This window comes from Pteropus alecto, unplaced genomic scaffold, assembly GCF_000325575.1.
Source record: "Pteropus alecto unplaced genomic scaffold, ASM32557v1 scaffold202, whole genome shotgun sequence".
Taxonomy (NCBI): domain Eukaryota; kingdom Metazoa; phylum Chordata; class Mammalia; order Chiroptera; family Pteropodidae; genus Pteropus; species Pteropus alecto.
Window position 1 is genome coordinate 4,151,460 of NW_006432451.1, and position 18,556 is coordinate 4,170,015.

The 18,556-nt window shown below is 42.0% G+C and overlaps 1 protein-coding gene and 4 pseudogenes across 1 annotated transcript in view; 3 read left to right on the forward strand and 2 right to left on the reverse strand.

Annotated features, from left to right (window-relative positions):
• Positions 1–2,419: 2,419 nt before the first annotated feature.
• Positions 2,420–2,528, forward strand: LOC112476169 (annotated as a pseudogene).
• A 3,475-nt stretch (positions 2,529–6,003) lies between these two features.
• ZBTB9 (zinc finger and BTB domain containing 9) overlaps positions 6,004–18,556 on the reverse strand; it is a 30,256-nt gene continuing 17,703 nt past the window's right edge. Inside the window, exon 3 of the transcript XR_003044958.1 lies at positions 6,004–6,824. The gene's annotated coding sequence lies outside the window, so the exon portion shown is untranslated. The remainder of the gene's footprint in view (positions 6,825–18,556) is intronic.
• On the forward strand, positions 12,143–13,230 carry LOC102882037 (annotated as a pseudogene).
• Positions 14,531–15,129, forward strand: LOC102883800 (annotated as a pseudogene).
• On the reverse strand, positions 15,223–15,341 carry LOC112476167 (annotated as a pseudogene).

An 18,556-nucleotide genomic window follows, 5' to 3' on the forward strand; every position in this document is an offset into this window, starting at 1 on the left:
CAAAGACGAAGAGTCTTAAGGGTGTAAGGAGCATGAGAAAGTATGGGGAAACAGACACATGTTCTCACGTTCACATGAGAGACCCCATACCTGCAGCAATTGTGGGAAATTCTGTGTGTCTAGGGCTGTGACTGTCCGCAACAGAGAGAAGGTCTATGAGTGTGAGCGATGTGGCAAAACCTTTAGCCCTAGTTCCCAGCTTACACACATGGGAAGCAGTCTCCTGAGTGCTGAACGTGTAGAGAAAGCATCAGGAACCAGTCACTCAAGCCACTCATCAGTACTTCATAATAGGAAGGGCCCCACGAATGTAACAAGTGTGGGAAAACCTTTCAAGATGAGGCCATTTCTTCTCATCAGCATCTGGATGTCTATAAGGAAGACAGAGAAGTCTCTTCTCAGGAGGCCGCTTTTGCTGTTGATCAAACAGTTGTTGATGTAAGAAACGTCCAAACCTGTAGAGAATTTTTATGAGTTTATTTGAGCCAAACCAATGACAATTGCCAAAAAGCAAAATCTCAACGAACTGAGAAAACGCTCCAGAGAATGGCAGTTTTGCAGCTTATTTTATGCTTTAGAATCAAAGGAGGAGACAGAAGGAGGATTACGTAAAAACCATTGGTGGTAGATTAATGGGATGGAAGAAAGCAAAGCAAAGCAATCTCTGGGATTGGATTAAAAAATAAAACAGACACACACTTCTTCATTTGGGAGTACAGGATATTTAATGATTAACATTTATAGCACATACAGATGGTATATGGGGAGCAACATAGCAGTGAAAGTTGTGCTCTGAGGGCTCTGGAAGAGGAGATTATCCTGACATTTATCCTGACATTATCTTAGATGCAAAAAGATGACAAATAGTCTCACTTTGTCGAGGAAGCTATAGGCCTAGGAAGTGACTACCCCTATGACCTGCTTTTGGTTAGGAATTTTTATGTTCAGACCTTCTTATGTGGTTACTTTCCGTCTCTAAGTTTGTAAGGACCGCCATGCTGGCCTCCCCTCAGCTTGTCAGGTATAGTATGTGGCCCTTTTTTTTTTTTTTGTCCACAAAGGCAACACTAAAGAAAAGCTGAACAGAACGTAAAGAATGCGAGAAAGATTTCAGAGATAGGTCACATCTCATTACACACCAGAGAGTTCACAGCCCAAATAGGCCATATGCAATGCACAAGTGTAGAAGAGCTTTTATATAATACACTATGGGAGAGGAAGAAAGTTTCTTTTACCTTCAAGGTTCTTTCAGTTGGTCTAATGATCAAATAGACATGAGACAGATTAGCAAGAGAAAGTAACCAAATTTAATTACATACATATGTTTGGGAACCCCACATACATGAGAAGTTCAAAGACAGAAAGGGAACATGGGTTCATACGACATTCCAAGGTAGGGATGAGGTAGAGCACATTTAGTGATTAGTAGTTTGCCCTGCTCTATAGGCAGGTCAAAAGAGGTTATTTTTTATAATCTCTTATTCCAGGCAAGGCCCTTAATTCAAGTTCTAGGTAGTTAAGGGAGGGGCAAAAGTTTCTCGAGTGGGCAGGGGTTGCCTTTAGCTCAAAATAATCCATAAACCACTGAGGCACATCTTGGGTGGCTCATTCTGAACCTCCACAAACTAACTACTTTACACTGCGGAGTTCACAGCAGAGAGAAGCCCTGTGAGTGTAAGTGCTTCCAACCCTTGGTTCCTCTGACTATTCACTCTGGAGAGAAGCCTTTTTCTATGTGGCAAGTGCAGGGAGGCCTTCAGGGACCAGCCCGATGTCGTCATCGCCCATCACAGTATTCATACTGTGGAGAAACTTTAATCATCTAGAGGTGGGAGAAAGCCCTCGGCCAAAACCAGAGTCTCAGGGCCCATCGGAGGCCACACAGGAGAGAAACCTGAGAGCGTCGCAAATGTGGGAAAGCCTTTGAGAGCATCAACCTTATTCATCAGAGACTCCTCTCTGGGGACGGTGGGGGAGGAGGGAAGGAAGGTTGTTAATGACCTTGGAGACTTTCATTAACGTAGTAGAATTCACACAATTTCAAATCCCTTGAGTGTGATGAGTGGGAAAGCAGAAAAAAGATCACACCTTACTCTTATCTCAGAACTGATGTAGGAGACAGATTGTGGAAACAAACCAAGAAGGGGAAAGCCTTCACTGTAGCTAATTCAGCAAGCTGTTCAGTAAAGGGCCAGAGAGTAAGTACGTTTGGCTCTGTGGGCCTTACGACAGTGTCTGTCACAGCTACTCCGCTCTGCTGTTGGAGCACGAAACAGTAAGACAGTAGGTATGTGAATGAGCGTGGCCATGTTCCAGTGAAACTTTCTTTACAAAAACTGGTGGCTGGCCAGATTTGGCTCATGGGTCATACTCTTCCAACTCCTGTTCTAGAGAAAAGCCTCTTTAGGAGGCTTAATATGTCTATAGTTATGCCACCCCGATCTTGTCTGATCTCGGAAGCTAAGCAGGGTCGGGCCTGGTTAGTACTTGGATGGGAGACCACCTAGGAAGACCAGGTGCTGTAGACTTAAAAGAAAAAGCCTTAATACTCAAAGGGCAAATCACACTAGACTGGACTCCTTCTACAGAAAAATCATAGGAGAGCATGATCAGTGGAGCAAAGCCTTCATGGTGTCCCCGCCTTGTCAGGGGAATCAGTAAGAGATGCACGGAAGATCCAGAGACCTGGGTTCTGCCACAAAAGAGCTGAAGGACTGGCATCCAGTCACCCGAAAGCCACAGGGCTTTATGAGAAGAACAAAGTATATCCAAAAGTGCCTTCAAAGTGAATGTGGTAAACGTTTAAAATGGGAATTCATGTAAAAAGATTCAGTCTTCCTCCTAGTAGTTTTTGAGCCCCATCTGCCAGGTTCCTGCAGAGGTTAAATTCAGGAGTGTCGGCATGTAGAAGTGTTTAGAGCTGTGGGACAGATGATTTCATGAAGGGGATTCTTGACGGTCGAGTTGGGGGCTTCCAACATTTAGAAGTCAGGTAGAAGTGAGGGATCCAGCAGGAAAGACTATGAAAGCATCCTGTGAGGCAGACACACACAGTGTGGGCTCAGGAAAGCAGAGTGAAGGAAGCATCTGAAGGATAAGACGGTCACCTCCAAGTGCTGCCATTGGGTGGGGAAGAGGACTGGGAATGGACCACTGGATTTGTCAAGGGTGGTGTGTTCGTTCCTTAGGGCCATCATGACAAATCACCACCAACTGGGTGGCTTAAAACAACAGAAATTTATTCTCTCACAATCCTGGAGGCCAGAGGTCCAAAAATCAGTGTGTCTGCAGGGCCATGCTCCCTCCACAGGCTCTAGGGGATAATCCTTTGCCTCTTCCAGGAACTGGTAGCTCTAGTGCTCCTTGGTTTGCAGCTGTGGAACTCCATTCTCTGTCTCCATCTTCACAAGGCCCTCTATTCTGTTCACGTCTCCTCGTGTATCTCTTAGGACACTCGTCATTGGATTTAGGACTCATCTGTTAATCCAAGATGATTTCAAATTCTTAATTACATCTGCAAACACCCTTTTTCCAATCAGCTCACATTCATAGGTTCCAGGGATTAAGATGTGGGCATATCTTTTGCGAGGGCACCATTCAACCCACTATAGCTTTTGTTGGTTCTGGAGAGAATGGGGGCAGAGGGAGTATAGACGACAAGCATGTCTAGAGCTAGTGGGTAAGACTGAGTCACACTTGCCTGCTGAAAGCAAGGATCCTGTTATACTCAGCTCTCCCTGTTGGATGCAGCACCCCTGCACACATTCTCAGAAGTGGGATGGAGGAGGTGGAAAGGACTTGTATTACAGTATTCCTGTTCCACAGCCACGGCCTTTCTGGAATCAGCTGTTGAACTGGGCGTACTGCGTCAGGGTCTCTGTATGTCTAAAGGCTACCAAAGCTTGCCTGGGGGTGGTGGTATCGCACTGCCAAGGCCAGTGGGCAGAAGGTAGAAGAGAACAAACTTGCAATGGCCTGAGCTGCCCTCTGGCTGCCCTCAAAGCTGCATCAAGGGCTTGCAGAAACCGGGATCCCTTCAGTACTGCAGCAGCCATCCATAGAAGAAATGTACGTCTCCCCTGGAGCCACAAGAAACCTGTCGTCACATAGCAAAACCCACTTCCCAAGCTTCCAGGGAAAATAGGCAGGCAGTCTCCTTGTATGCATGGCACCCACATTAGGCTTGGCATAAGGCCAGTGCCCAGAATTCCAATGGTAAAAGCCCACCCCAGCTCTTTTGCGTAGGATTTCTTAAACAGGGACACAAATGCGTTAGGGAATGGCGGGTTGAGGTCATCTTAGCCTTGAACAAAAGAGAACTAAACAAGATCTTAGGAAGGGATCTTGGCCAGAATAGGCCACATTTTGATATGTAGACAGAGACGGTGAGGCTAGGATGAAATTATGTCCTGCAAAGGGACAGCACCTGGAGGAATGTGGTTTGGGGAGAGGGTATATTTCAAGTCTTAGTTGATAGATACCTTCTTCAAAGGTTTTCCACGACACGTTCCTAAGTAAGTTGGGTCCCCTGTTCTTTCAACTCACTTGTTCACCATCCGTCATTAGAGAGTAGTTCCACGATGGCAAGGACTGGCCCAGCATCCCTGTCGGGGGGAATGAACTGGAGGAGAAGGGTAGGGAGAAATAATCAGCTATCTTCTGCATCTCTGGAAAGCGCTTTGCTCTGAGCGGATGTCCAGGAAGACCACTGCTGCCTGCCACCTGCAGGAGCTCATCTGTGAGCTCCGCTCTGTGCACGGCACCCGGTGGTGGTAGTAGAGGTGGCAGCAGTGTGGAGAGAGAGCAGCTGGCCCTCTCCTGGAGTCACTGAGGATGGGTATGTGCAACCTTCCTTCTGCAGGTTTGCCTCACTGGCCTCCTCAGTTGTCACCATAGCAATTGCTTGCCACCTCCCAGCTCTTCCCCTTCCCTGTCCTTATTCCCAGACTGAGCAATGCCAACTTGAAGGGTTTCCTTTGAGTAACCTCTTCCCCCAGTTTTCCCTTCTGTCCCTTTCAGTCAACCCCAGCTGAAGAAATGCTGCAGGGGTGGCAGAGCACCACCCCCAGCACCAGCACAAGCCCCTCCAGCCTGTTCCGTCCTCCCACCAGTCAGATGTACTTCAAACTATCTGATGGAAGCAAACATTTCTACTTATTTTACATGTGCTTCTGGGTGAGTGTTTACACACAGGCATCTCACTATGGATAAGATGGGCCAGGCACTCTACTGTTTTTGAAGTTTGTCATTAGAAATGGAATTACTAGAGAGGGCCACTTTCTATGTCATGTGCCTCTAATGTATTTTGTAATCAGAATGAGAAATCGAAATATTGAAAAATACACTGTCATTTGCTAACCATTAGTTCTCAGTGTCTTTTGTATGGCTCTGCTCAGCTGATCTTTCCATAACGTCTATTTCTTTTGAGATTTAATTTTGACACAAAGTCCACGATTTGTAAAGCACAGATATAACAAAAAAATTTTAACCAATTTTTGGCAAAAGGAAGAGTGTAGAAAAATAATTTCTATCTAATCAAATAGCCATTTTTAAAGATAAAAGCCTAGTTCCAGTGGGGTTGCTGAAAAGAGTGTATAATCTTGGAATCTTTGAGAAGTATCCATTTCAATGCCTACTGGTGTATCAACTGCAAAGTTTTTTCTAAGCGATGTGTATTTGCTAGCTCTGAAGAGTGGGGAGTGTCCCACGCTCAATCACTTGGGGACCTGTCTCCGGAAGTGGAGTGGACTTCTTTATAACCCAGGGTTCTCTCGGTGTGATGCTGCATTGAGCATGGACTAGAAGTGATGCTGCAATATCCTGCTACCCTCTCCACATAGGGCACTAAATATGTAATAGGAAAATAAAAATGAGGTTGGTTCCTGTTTTATAGACAATTTAAAGGGAAAACCCTTGAAACGGGAAGTCTTTTTTAAAAGCCAACTTTGCATGTCATCAGATTTCTTTGATCCCCATTCTTTTCCTCACTCTATAAACCTTACATATTGGAATTTAAATTTTATTGTTAATATAGGTAATTTCCACTGTTAGAAACTTCTGAGAGGTGTCCCCACCCCAGCTGCTTGATACAGACTTGAGGGGTGGCATGAAAGACTTGGGACTAGCCTGAGCTTTTGGAGAGCAGAGACCATTTTTTAGTCATCTTGCTATCACTAGAGCTTGGTGTGAATGAAGGATTGAATGAAGAGTGAATGAGGGAGGCCTGCTGGGCTGTCACGTGGCCAAACAGCAGCCAAACGGGGACCTGCTCGAGTAAGGTGATGGGCTCTTCAGTCCTCCCGCCTCGCCTTTGGACCCCAGCCCAGAGAGGGGGTTACAGCTGGGCGGCTCTCCAAACCTGGGCGGGCAGATAGCTCCAGCACCCGGGCCAGAGTGAGGCAGGTGGTGGGCTGAGCGCACCTGCGTCCCACGGCCAAGGGGCAGAGGTTCAGGGAGGAGGGAGAGAGGCCCGGCGGGCCGAAGGGCACCTCAAACCCGCGAGGAACATGAGAAATCCTACAGCGCTGGGAATACAGGCAGGAAAAGTTTTCCTTTCCTCAGAGAAAAAGGACGGAGAGAGCCTATTTTTTGAAACAAAACCCTCACCCCACCCCCACTTCAATAACCAAAGGTGCCCTGGAGGCCCATCTCCAACCAGCTGGGGCGGGCTGGAGCGCGCAGATCCGGTCCCAAACTGCAGGTAACACACGCATCCAGCCGCGCGAGAAGCAGGTTCATGAGCCTTGAAACCCTCTGAAGTGTGAGAAATAATATCCATAAAATCCAAGATTGCTGGAAAGCCACAGACTTGCTTCTCCAAACTGCTGAAAATAGAAAATAGGAAGTGCAATTAATAGCGCTGGGAATGAGAAGGAAACAAGGCCATGTGTGCATATCTTTGAAGCTGGAAAATAACCACGACTTCTGAACACATTACATTCCATTACTGAACTAAGCAATTTGCACTTATTATTTCATTTAATCTTCATAACAACCCAAGGAGATGGGTATTATAATCTTGTTTTATTGAGGAAATTCTTGTAGGTTGAGTAACTTGCCCAAAGTCATAGATGAACCCAATTCTAGCTGACTCAAAAGGGTGGGTTTAATCACTATGCCATTAGCTTTCAAACTTAAATTTGACTAAGACCCACAGTAAGAGTTGTATTTTAGGTCTTCGCCCAGAGCACATACATATCATATAGAATGAAAGGAAATTTTCGTAGAACAACATTTACTTTTACTATCTACAGTGTGTTCTATAATACTTTCTATTCTATTCAATATTATTTAAAAAGAAGTGCTGCTAAATACCTTTCATAATTCATTCATGGGACAGGACACCTCCCCCACTGTCCCATGCTGGAGGAAACACTGCATTACCACCTCCCCACAGTGGACCCTGAGGGGGCTTTACTAGGCTTTCCTGAATTGCTGGGCTGGAAGATAAATACCCTCCTCGGATAAACACTGAGAACTGTAAGATCATGTTCTTGAATCTCCTGGTCCTGATGAAAGCCATCCTGGCAGAGAGAACTTGCCTCAGAGACCTTCGAGGAAGCACCACATTGAAATCAGCAGTGAACAATAATTACAAACAAATAATTAAAAAGCAGTTATAAAGGGGAACTGCACATATTCCCGAGGAACAATTCACACTAGATTGATCTTCGTCCTGTTTGAAATATTTCCACGAGTACTGTAGACATGGTGCACCGGAATTTCAGCAAAGCATTTGACTAATTTACAAATAACCCCAAGGGTAACTTGGGAAATGTGGGATGGTTTGTAAATTTATTCCTGCTTGACTGTCTATCCCAAATAAGACTCAGAAAAGACAATTAATGAGGGAGTTCTTTGTCAAACCAAAAGTTATAATTTCCATCATATATTTAATTGTATTTGTCTCCTCCACTAGAAGGTGAACCCTCTGAGGGTGGAGAACTTGTTCATTTGCCACCTTTGTCTTCCCAGCACTTAGGCCAGGCTCAGGCATTTCAATGCTCTTCAGTAACTCCTGGTGGCATGTTATCGTTCATTAATCAGCATCTTCCTGAAAAAGGACTCCGGCCCAGAACACTGTCCAGGGCTCTGGCCTTAGTCCTCTCGTGTTCCACATTCCTACAATAACTTGGACATGGGAATGGATGATATATTCAGCAAAGTTTCAGGTGGCAAAAACTGGGACAACCAAAGCTCTGGATGACAGAATCGGGGTCCAAAAATAATTTAGCAGCCTGGAATGGCGGGCTGAATCAAGATGAAAAATAATAGAGATCTGTACTTTGCCTGTAGGTCTAAAACTTAAGAATAAGCACAGACTGAGGGGGCAGACATTTAACAGCAACACATGTGAGGGACTTGTGGTTTTTATCGGAAACTGACAAATGAAGCAGCAATGTGGCGGGGTTGCCAACACTGCAGACTCAACCTGTGAAAACACAATTTAGTGAACAACAGAGGCAGGTTAGAGCCCCTTTGCTTTGTGCAGGTCAAATGATGCTGGTAGAACTAGCTCTGTCTGAACCATTATTAAGGATGATATTGACACATTTCAGACCTAGAGAAAAACAAAATGTTGAATTTGCCTGCATCAAAATTAAGGATTTCTGTTCAGTAAAGAACACCATAAAGGTACTGAATGGATGGATAACAGACCAGGGAAATATGTTATAAAAACTAACACAGAATTAATAGCTAGAGTATTTAAGGAACACCTGCAAATCAACGAGAGGAAAGCAAGAAACTACAAGAGGGCACAGGGGATGCATGGGCATTTAACAGAAGAGGAAACTCAAACCTGTAAGAAGAGATGCTGACATTCACCGTTAATCAGAGAAATGCAAATTAAAACAACAGAACTTCTCTTTCTGGTAGTAGCAGGAAAATTCTCTCTAGCAACCCTCCTGAAATAAGCTGGATAAAATGTTGAAAACATTCTCTATAAAGAACCGACAGCATCACTCTGTAGGTCAGAGGAACTAAGGAGGGAGGAGAGAGGCTGTTCTCTCAGGACCTTTGCCCACCAGGGGAGGGCTGAACTTCCCTTTCAATGGTCTCTTGAGATGGCTAGGTCTTCATCACAACCCAGGACCTGCCCTGGGGTAGGGGGCTGTCTAACAGGAGACTCCTTCCCCACAATAAGCCAGGATGAGGGTAAACTAGAAGTGGACCAACTGCCAGCATTATAGTCTGCTTCTGTTTGCCTGGGTTATCCAAGGGATCCTAAGCCTTGATTTGGGGTAGCTCAGCACTGATAATGCGCCCAGGCTCCTGGAAGAAGCAAACACAGGTTCTCTGTAGAAGAAATTACCTTCATCCTGGCCCACAAATTATTTCTATAAATAATTTTTCAAATGTAATGACCAGCATATTGTCAAAGATGACTCAAGACACAAGGAAATTAGGTTCCAGCCTACTGCCTAAGAAGCCCAATTTCTGTGGCTGCTAGACTTCAGATCTGACACCTGGGGGCAGGGGTGGCATGGAGTGTGTGGCCATCAGCAGCTGTGTGCCCCAACATCCAGGGATTGTGTGAATAGGTGACAATGTGGGTGTGTATGCCACCAGAGTGCTGGAAAATTCTCCCTGGCAGAGCTAGTCAGGTTTTGTGATAATATTGTAACTTTTCAAAAAATATGCTTGAAGAAGGGCTACTTTTTCTAATTTGCATTTAGGTGCCATATGGCCTAGGGGCAGCCCCACATGAAGACTAGGTATCGGAACTATCTGGTACAGATTATAAAATGAGTAAGTTTATCATTTGAAAGAAATCGTTTGAATATATCTACAGGAAAAAAGAAACTAGAAAAAGTAGCATGGCAGATATTTAAAAGAACCAAATTGAACTTCTAGAAATGATAAATGCAATAAGGAACTCATTAAATAGATAACTACTTTATACCAATTAGAGAGACAAAAGTTAGCAAGGTGGGAAATATCCAACATTGGCCAGGATTCAGGGAGCTGGGATCCTTGGGCATTGTTTGTGGATGTGTATGCATAGAGTGCTACCCTCTGGAGAGACACCTGTAGTGCTTCGTGGAATGGACACATGAGCCCACTGTCACCTAACAGTTCTGACCCTGGGTTTAGAGCTCAGAGAAACCCTTTCACAGGCCGGCGCAGAGACCATTGTGAGGGCCTTCCCTCCAGCCTTTTACGGGGGTGTATGCAGTTGAGGTAAACGCCCTCATGTAGCTGGCAGTGGCTTTATTAAGGCAGATGTGGAAAGAACATTTTCATTTGGAATAATTTACTCTGTAGCCTGTAGAAACTGAAAAAGGAAGAAAGCTTTTCTTTAAGGGGCTCTAACTAAATAGGAAACCAAGGTGATTTTTTCCATGTTGATATGATTAAGAAATTCAATTTTAATAATATTTTATTTGTACTGCTGTTATAGTATTAAAATCACTTAGTTTGTTTTGTTAAAGTCAATATACATTTGTTATAGAAGAAATAATCCAGATTATATGATGTGGCTGTTATAGAAAAATAAAATACTTTTAAATGTCAGTTTTTTGATGTTTTGTTTTGTTTTGTTTTGTTTTGTGACAGTGGTTGGTCCCGCAGAATCTGGCAAAAATAAAGTCATCGCCAAAATGTAAAACTGACCAGTTAGTTTGAGAGAATAAATCTTCCAGTGACTCCAATTATTTGCATCATCTATTTTGGCTATATACATGAACAAGATAATCTTTTCGTATTTCTGGTTAATAATTAAATTTAATTATTTAGTTAATTATTCAATACTATTAAAAAAATTTAAATCCCTATAATAAAATTTAACCTAGAGCCAAATCTGAGATGTAAAGATCATGAATTAAATTTATAGCAAATGACAAGCACTAACTTTTGGTGGAAAGTTGATTAAATCAAGAGACCCCAGTCCAGTACTTTAAATAAACTCATACTGTATGTTTTATAGTGAATTGAATCTACTTTATTAAAATCAGGTCCCCTAACTCCAAATACTAGGTATTATATATGCTGATGATATTTAAAACAGTTGGCAATTCCTGAATATCCCTGGCTTGTCCCTGGAAGCTGATCCTCAGAAGAGCTCGCCAGCCCAGAACCTAACATTCCCATGGGCACATCCCAGCAGCCTTTTTGGGCCTGGGTAACAAAGGATTGACCATTGAAATGTGTCGCTACCAATCAGCTTTAATGTTTCCAGTCTGCTGATATAAACTTATTTTTGTTGAGGCTACATGTGCAAGCTCCTCATTAAGGGACGGAATTTACACTGGTTAGCTCTGTTGTATTTGGAATGCTCAGCTCAGATACATTTTTATTAGATTCTCGGGGCTTTAGGGGTTTCTCATAAGTAAGCTTCTTGTTAATTGCCTTCTTTGTATATAAACAAAATCCCAAATTGGAAAAATGAAAGAAAATGAAGAACTAAAATTTCTCTATTTAAAATTCAATTCTTTTGCAGTTTTATGCATTCTTTTTCTTTTTTTATTATTCACCACATTTTTATGATCCACTGGGGTAACTGGTCTGAATTAAAATTTAAACTAAAAAAAACACAAAAAACATGTAGCCCAAATGATGGGTGTTTTTTTCTCAGTAATAGTTCTGAAGGACAATGGGGTGAATTTGAAAGAGCGTGAACTTTATAATCATTCGGACATGGGTTTTAGCTGGGATTCCCCAATTAAATGTAAGTTAATGACCTTTTGCCGTCTCTTCTCTGTGAAATGGGACTATCACCTCCCCTGCAGTTGTTATAAAGGTTGAAGATGATATGAGTAAAGTGCCTGGCCCATGGGAGGGATTCTTGCCAGGGTTTGATGGTTTAAGCATGTCCCTCTTGTGGGTTTTCTTTGCTTTGTTTGTTTTTACACAGAGCATGACCTGGTGGACTCTTCTTGCCCTTCTATGTATTCCTTTCATTGTGATTTTATTTTCACAGGGATTTGAGACATACCTTCATTTGAGTTAATCTACCCAATCTTTACGATAGCCTATGAAGGTTTATCTTGAGGCCACCAAAATGACTCACAATCCAAAATGAGAAAACTCAAAAGGAATTAATCCACCATGAATGAGAGTTTGCCTACATAACAAACACCAGGATTAAACCCTCCAGCACCCCAGACGACGGAATTAAAAAATTCAATCTAGACAAGTAAACATGGAGTCCATCTTCCATGAAAAACAAGAAGGCTCACTTTGTGCTAAACAATGCTTGAATACAACAATCTGTTGCAAGGAGAATATTTTGGCCCTGTAGAATTATCTTCTATCATATATCAGCTAGATGAAGAAGAGAAGCTGCAAACAGCAGGAGTTAATTTTAATACTATGATTTTATGATTTTTGTGATTTAATATTATGATTTTAATACTATGACAGGATTACTAGTGAAGACTATCGCACATTTTCCAGCAGCCTTGTGGAAATATAGATGACAGTGGTTTTTTTCTCTAACCAAGTTATAAGCAATGCCTTGAAAGGTTGGAGTGTGGAACTAATCCTGTTCAACAGTCGAGAGTATCAGAGCCTTGGGATTGATCCCATAAATGAAAGATCATTTATATGCAATTATAAAGAACACTGATTTACAGTTAGAAAATTAGGAAAACAGTGGTTCAACTTGAATTCTCTCTTGATGGGTCCAGAATTAATATCGGACACATACTTTTCATTGTTCTTGGCTCAGTTACAATAGGAAGGTTATTCTGTATTTGTTCTTAAGGGTAATCTGCCAGATTGTGAAGCGGACCAACTCCTGCAGAAGCTCAGGGTCCAACAGATGCATCAACCAAAACGTATTGGAGTAGAATTAGCACAACAAAAAGAACAGAGAGTCCAGAAAACAGATCTGGAATGAATCTTGGAAGCAAATGATAGGTCAGGAATGTTAGACGAAGATAAGAAGGATTTGTGTCGGGCTCTGGTATTAAGTTGCCAACAAATTGACATGGAAGATAAAGAAGCAAATCTCTGCAGGGCTATTCAGCTCAGTATGCAAAGTAGTTCCAGAAATATATCTCAAGATATTCCACAGACATCAGGTACACATTTTACTTAAGAAGAGCTACAGAAAAGAGAAGCCTACTTTGAAAAGCAGCAGCAGCAGCAGGAGGATCCACCAGAACAGCTTTCACACCCCTGTGAAAGGCAACCACAAGTTCAGGAGCACTTGACAGTGATCTAGGTGATGCTATGAGTGAAGAAGACATGCTTCAGGCAGCTGTGACTATCTTTTTAGTAACTTAGATATAATACCTTTTACAAATCACTTAGATATTCATACTTTCCAACATTATCTTCTGTGATTACAGCATAGGGACCATTTTGGTAATGTGTCAAAAAGAACAATGTTCAAAAGAAGAAGTAAGACTTTTAGGTGGTTTGCGAACAAGAAGATGAGAAAGTAGAAAAATGCATCAGGTGCAAGACTAAATAATGATCCTTCAAATACTAGCCAAAGAGGCATCTGGCAATTAAATAAATTTAAAATAGTTTTCTAAAAAAAAAATTAAACAAAACAAGATTTAAGCTATGTTAAAAATTATTGAAGTCATAAAACAAAGAATTAATAGCGTGAAAAATTAATGAATTGTGATAAAAAAAGATTAGATAGGTATAAATGATTACAAATGATTATTATAAACTAGATGGACGGGTTAAACAGAAGATTAGAAGTAGCTGACATCAGAATTGGGTGCTGGAAGATAAATCTGACAAACTTATAAAAAAATGTAGCACAAAAATAAATACTGACAGAATTAGGTTTATAATCACTAATGACAATGGCAATACTTACAAAATTACATTTTTTCTTATTATAATTATACTTTCTGTTCTTTACATGTAGTTGATTCAAAATTCTGAGAACTCTAAACACATTTACAATATAAATGTGTTTCTATAATAAGTAATATAATAATATTATTTACAATATAATAAGTAAGTTAGTGATATTTGATTCATGGAGAAGAAAATATAAGCCTATGCGACAGAACCTAAATCGTAAATGTTTTGAGAATCTAACTCCTACCTTCACCTTCAAATGTAGGTTCTGGCTTTGCTCATTGACCTTTTCCTCCTCTACTTCATGAGGATGTTCTAGGGTTGCCAGACTAGGTTTGGGGGCTTTGAGATGCAGAAATGAGGAAAGAAGTCATAAAGTCAAAGAATAGGTTAAGGTGGAGAAGGAGTTTTGTGGGAGTTTGGAGATAATGTAAGAAGGAGGCAAGAGAACTAAATGTTAAATCAAGCTATATCCAGAGCCTGTGATGTGTTGCTGCCAGACTGTGGGAAACCTGCAGAACAAAGGAAAATTTCTGCTGGGATTACTAACAGACCATTTACCCATACTATGAAGGGAAAACAGAGTCTTTAAGTAGTGCCCTACACTAAATAAATATAATCATTCATTCCCTATCCAGGTAAAATCATGGGGAACCTCTGGATCGAAGGCTAGCACACCTTTCACATTAGTACCCTTATCTTTCACACTGTATACCTACACCATCAAAGGAAAATGGGTAAACAAAGTCTTTAAACTGTAGTTCACCTCTCTGCTGCATCTACTGTGAGGATGAAGACCATTCTCAGCAATCAGACTGTTGATGTTCCAGAAAATGTGGGTATCACTCTGAAGGGACGCTCAGTTATTGTGAAGGGCCTCAGAGGTCCCCTGAGGAGGGACTTCAATCACATCAATGTAGAACTCAGTCTCCTTGGAAAGAAAAAGAAGAGGCTCCAGGTTGACAAATGGTGGGGAAATAGAGAGGAACTGGCTACTGTTTGCACTATCTGTAGTCATGTACAGAACATGATCAACACTGTTACACTGGGCAGGATGAGGTCTGTGTATGCTCACTTCCCCATCGATGTTGTTATTCAGGAGAATGGTTCTCCTGTTGAAATTTGAAATTTCTTGGGTGGAAAATACATCCGCAGGGTTCAGATGAGGTCAGGTGTTGCTTGCTCAGTATCTCAAGCCCAGAAAGATGAGTTAATTCTTGAAGGACATGACATTGAACTTGTATCAAATTCAGCTGGTTTGATTCAACAAGCTACAACAATGAAAAATGAGGATATCAGAAAAATTTTGGATAGTATCTATGTTTCTGAAAAAGGAACAGTTCACAGCAGGCTGATGAATAAGGTTAAAGTTGTCCAGCTACAGAAATGCCAAGATGTTGGATGAGTCCTCAGACTTACCTGTGATATTTTATTTGTTTGTTTGTTTGTTTTTTATGCCTACAGCACTTGGTATTCCTAGGTGGTCTCCCATCCATGTACTAACCAGGCCCGACCCTGCTTAGCTTTCAAGATCAGACGGGATCGGGCATGCTCAGGGTGGCATGGCCATCCTGTGATATTTTAAAGATGTAATAAAAGCTGTGTGTTGAAAAAAAAACTGTAATTCATAGAAACTAAGAATGATGTATATATAAACTGAATTCCCTGAACATTCAGGTCTTTTTTGGTCTTTGCTTTTTCTGTCTTGGTCTTTTTCTCTCTCTGTCCCTCTTGTCTTTCTCTCTCTCTGTCTCTGAAAGGAGACCACGCTCTATCTGTGGAGTGTTACCCCTTCTCTAATAAATTTTTCTTTCCTTTTGACTCTAATTCTGGCATGTGCTTGAATTCTTTCCTGTACTCAGTCAAGATCTCTCTCTCTCTCTCTCTCTCTCTCTTGCTCAGTCAAGATTTCTCTCTCTCTCTCTCTCTCTCTTTCTCCTCCCTCCTCCCTACCCTCCCCCCTGCCTCTCTGCAGGAACTTGAATCCCCACTCAGAGGGGATTTTCCCTGTTCTGCATCAAAACTAGTGAATTAGATGTGAAGGATTATGAATCACTAGCCCTCCTTCTTTCAAGTCTTTGATGGGGATATTAATGTCTGCATTTCCCCCAGAGATGCAATATTGCTTCTGGTTTACTATCCTGACAAGGGGTAGAAGTTCCAGAGGCTTCCAATTATCCCTGCCTACAATAATGACCCCATAATGATCCCCAAAGGTAGGAATTCTGTCAATTGCCAAGTATATCTATTCCAATTATACTTCCAGGAACCAGGGAAATGACCACAGGGTGAGGTCATGAGCCAACTGGGCCCACGGTGAGTCACACTTGAGTTGAGAGTCCATCTATCACTTGTTCACCATACAACCCTACTTTGAGTGGTGGGCCACAGTGGCATTTTGAATCCCAAGGAATTGGCATCAGTTCAGAGCCAGAGTCCTGTAATCCCTGAAAGGTCTGGGTATTTCCTTTTCCCTGGTACATACTCACTCTTGTAAATGGCTGCATGTCCTTTTGGGGAATGCTTGGAGGAAAATTAAGGTGTTTACTGGCAGCAGTGGTACAAAGGGGAATCTGACCTTTTCAAAGGGCTCTGGGTCTGTGAACTGACTTAAGTCTGGAAACTGGGTGAGAGGGGATTATTCTTCACTGTGGCGACTCAAGTCAGGTTTTTGGCTATCAGACCTAGAGTTTTTCCTGTCATGATAATGCAGGACAGGGCAAATTCCTCTGAGTAGTTTTGCACCGAGAGAAGGTTCTTGGCTGAGAGCAAGAAAGAATTCAAATGCATGCCAGAGTTAGAGTTAAAAAGAAAGTTTATTAGAGAAGGGGTAACGCTCCATTGACAGAGTGTGGTCTCCTCTCAGAGGTAGAGAGAGAGAGCCTGAGAGAGACTCAAATGGAGAGAGAGACAGAAAGAGAGAGACAGAGAGAATGACAGTGAGATGGTCAGACAGAAGACACTGAGAGGGACCCCACGTGTTTGAGGAATTCAGTTTATATATCATTCTTAGTTTCTATGAATTACAGTTTAAAGACTTTGTTTACCCAATTTACTTTGATGATATGGGCGTAGAGTGTGAAAGGATAAGAATATGTAACAAGAAAGGCCTGCTAGCAATTCCCAGCCTTTGATCCATAGATTCTCCATGGTTTTAGCCATAGGGGATGAATGATTTTATTTTGCAGAGAGTGGGACTCAAAGACTGTTTTTCTGTTCTCCCTTCACAGGTATGGGGAAATGGTTTGTTAGTAATTCCAGCAGAAATCTGCCTTTGTTCTTCAGGTTTCCTCGTGATCTGGCTGTATGGCTGACCAGCATATCACACTCTCTGAATACAGCTTGATCTAACATTTTAGTTCTCTTGCCTCCTCCCTATATTATTATAGATCAAGTAATATTCTAGTAGGCTGGTTGTTTCATTCCTAGGGACACCATGATCAATTAGCTACCACTAAAAATTTTTGCAAGTCAAGGCATTCTGATTATTGAAACATCCCTGATGCTCTTTACGGCTGATGTGCCCACCTTGTCTTTGATGGTTAAGTGCCTACACTGGCCTGTGCTACAATGGAATACCACCATCATCATTGAAATCAGGAGCCCATCTTAAAGGTGGCATCCCCTATAGTTGTAACTGGCCTACGACAGAGAGCAACCACGGAACTTTTCAAGGATGTAAGCAATCCCCTCACCAATATATTTCTTAATGCCTTGGGAAAGGGAGTGTCTTCTTGGGCCTTCACGTAGAATATAGTTGGGGGATAGGTAACACATGATAAATCCAATCCAACATTGCAATCTCCTTATGCCTTTGGATTTCCTCCTCCACATCATGCCAGGAAAGCTCTGGCATCTTAACTTTATTAAATGCCACCTTACTAAAGTTGAATATTGAATTCAAGTTTCAGTCAATCAACCATATAACAAGTTAGAGCCACCTCTAGCTACACAAGCCAACATATTACGCCTGGAATTCTAATAAGCATATTCATATACAAAAACTTGGCCTGCTACAGTGTTATATTTTGCCCTCCTTGTTCTACCAACCTCAGAATCCATTCCAATACGTTTCCCAGCTTAGAACCAATATATACTAGCAAAGTCCTTCAATTCTTTTGGTGCCTGAGCTATTTCATATTGTGTTCCTGTCTCTCTAGAGCATACCAAGATTTGACACTATTTACAGCCTAGTGGCAACAGGAGATGGCTGTGGTAGGTCCTGAGGACACTGAGCTACTTTCAAGGTATCTGCCTCAGGTAACGTTGTCAGAGTTTTTCATACTAGTTTTTGATACTAGTTTTACAGGAAAACTAGTATCATCAGGCACCAAAGGGCAAACTACTTCCACTAATAAGGGCCCTCAGAATGACCTGGAATTCAAGATTATCAGTTTTATTTGGATGTCTCAATTCATTTGAGATGTCTCAATTTCAAGGTTCGGGATCCTATTCTTTCCTGATCAATGCCCTAACTTTCACATGATAACCTTGGCAAGATTGTTAATTCAATAGTCATTATAATTCAGTAATGCACACAATTAAATTTTGTTTTTGATTTTCAGCACTATTGTGGAGCTACAGGAAAGGGGAACTTCTTTTAGGGCTATCATAGAAGCTCCCTGGTTCTCATTCCATGACTTGAGCTGAGCGTTAACAGGCCTGAGCTTGCCTTTTTCTCCTTATAAGTGCTCAATACACTCAAAAGAACCTGTCTCGTGCCACGGCTCTTATAGTCATTGTTACTGCCCTAACAGTAAAGGGTAGGAGCCACATGCGCTCCCAAGGC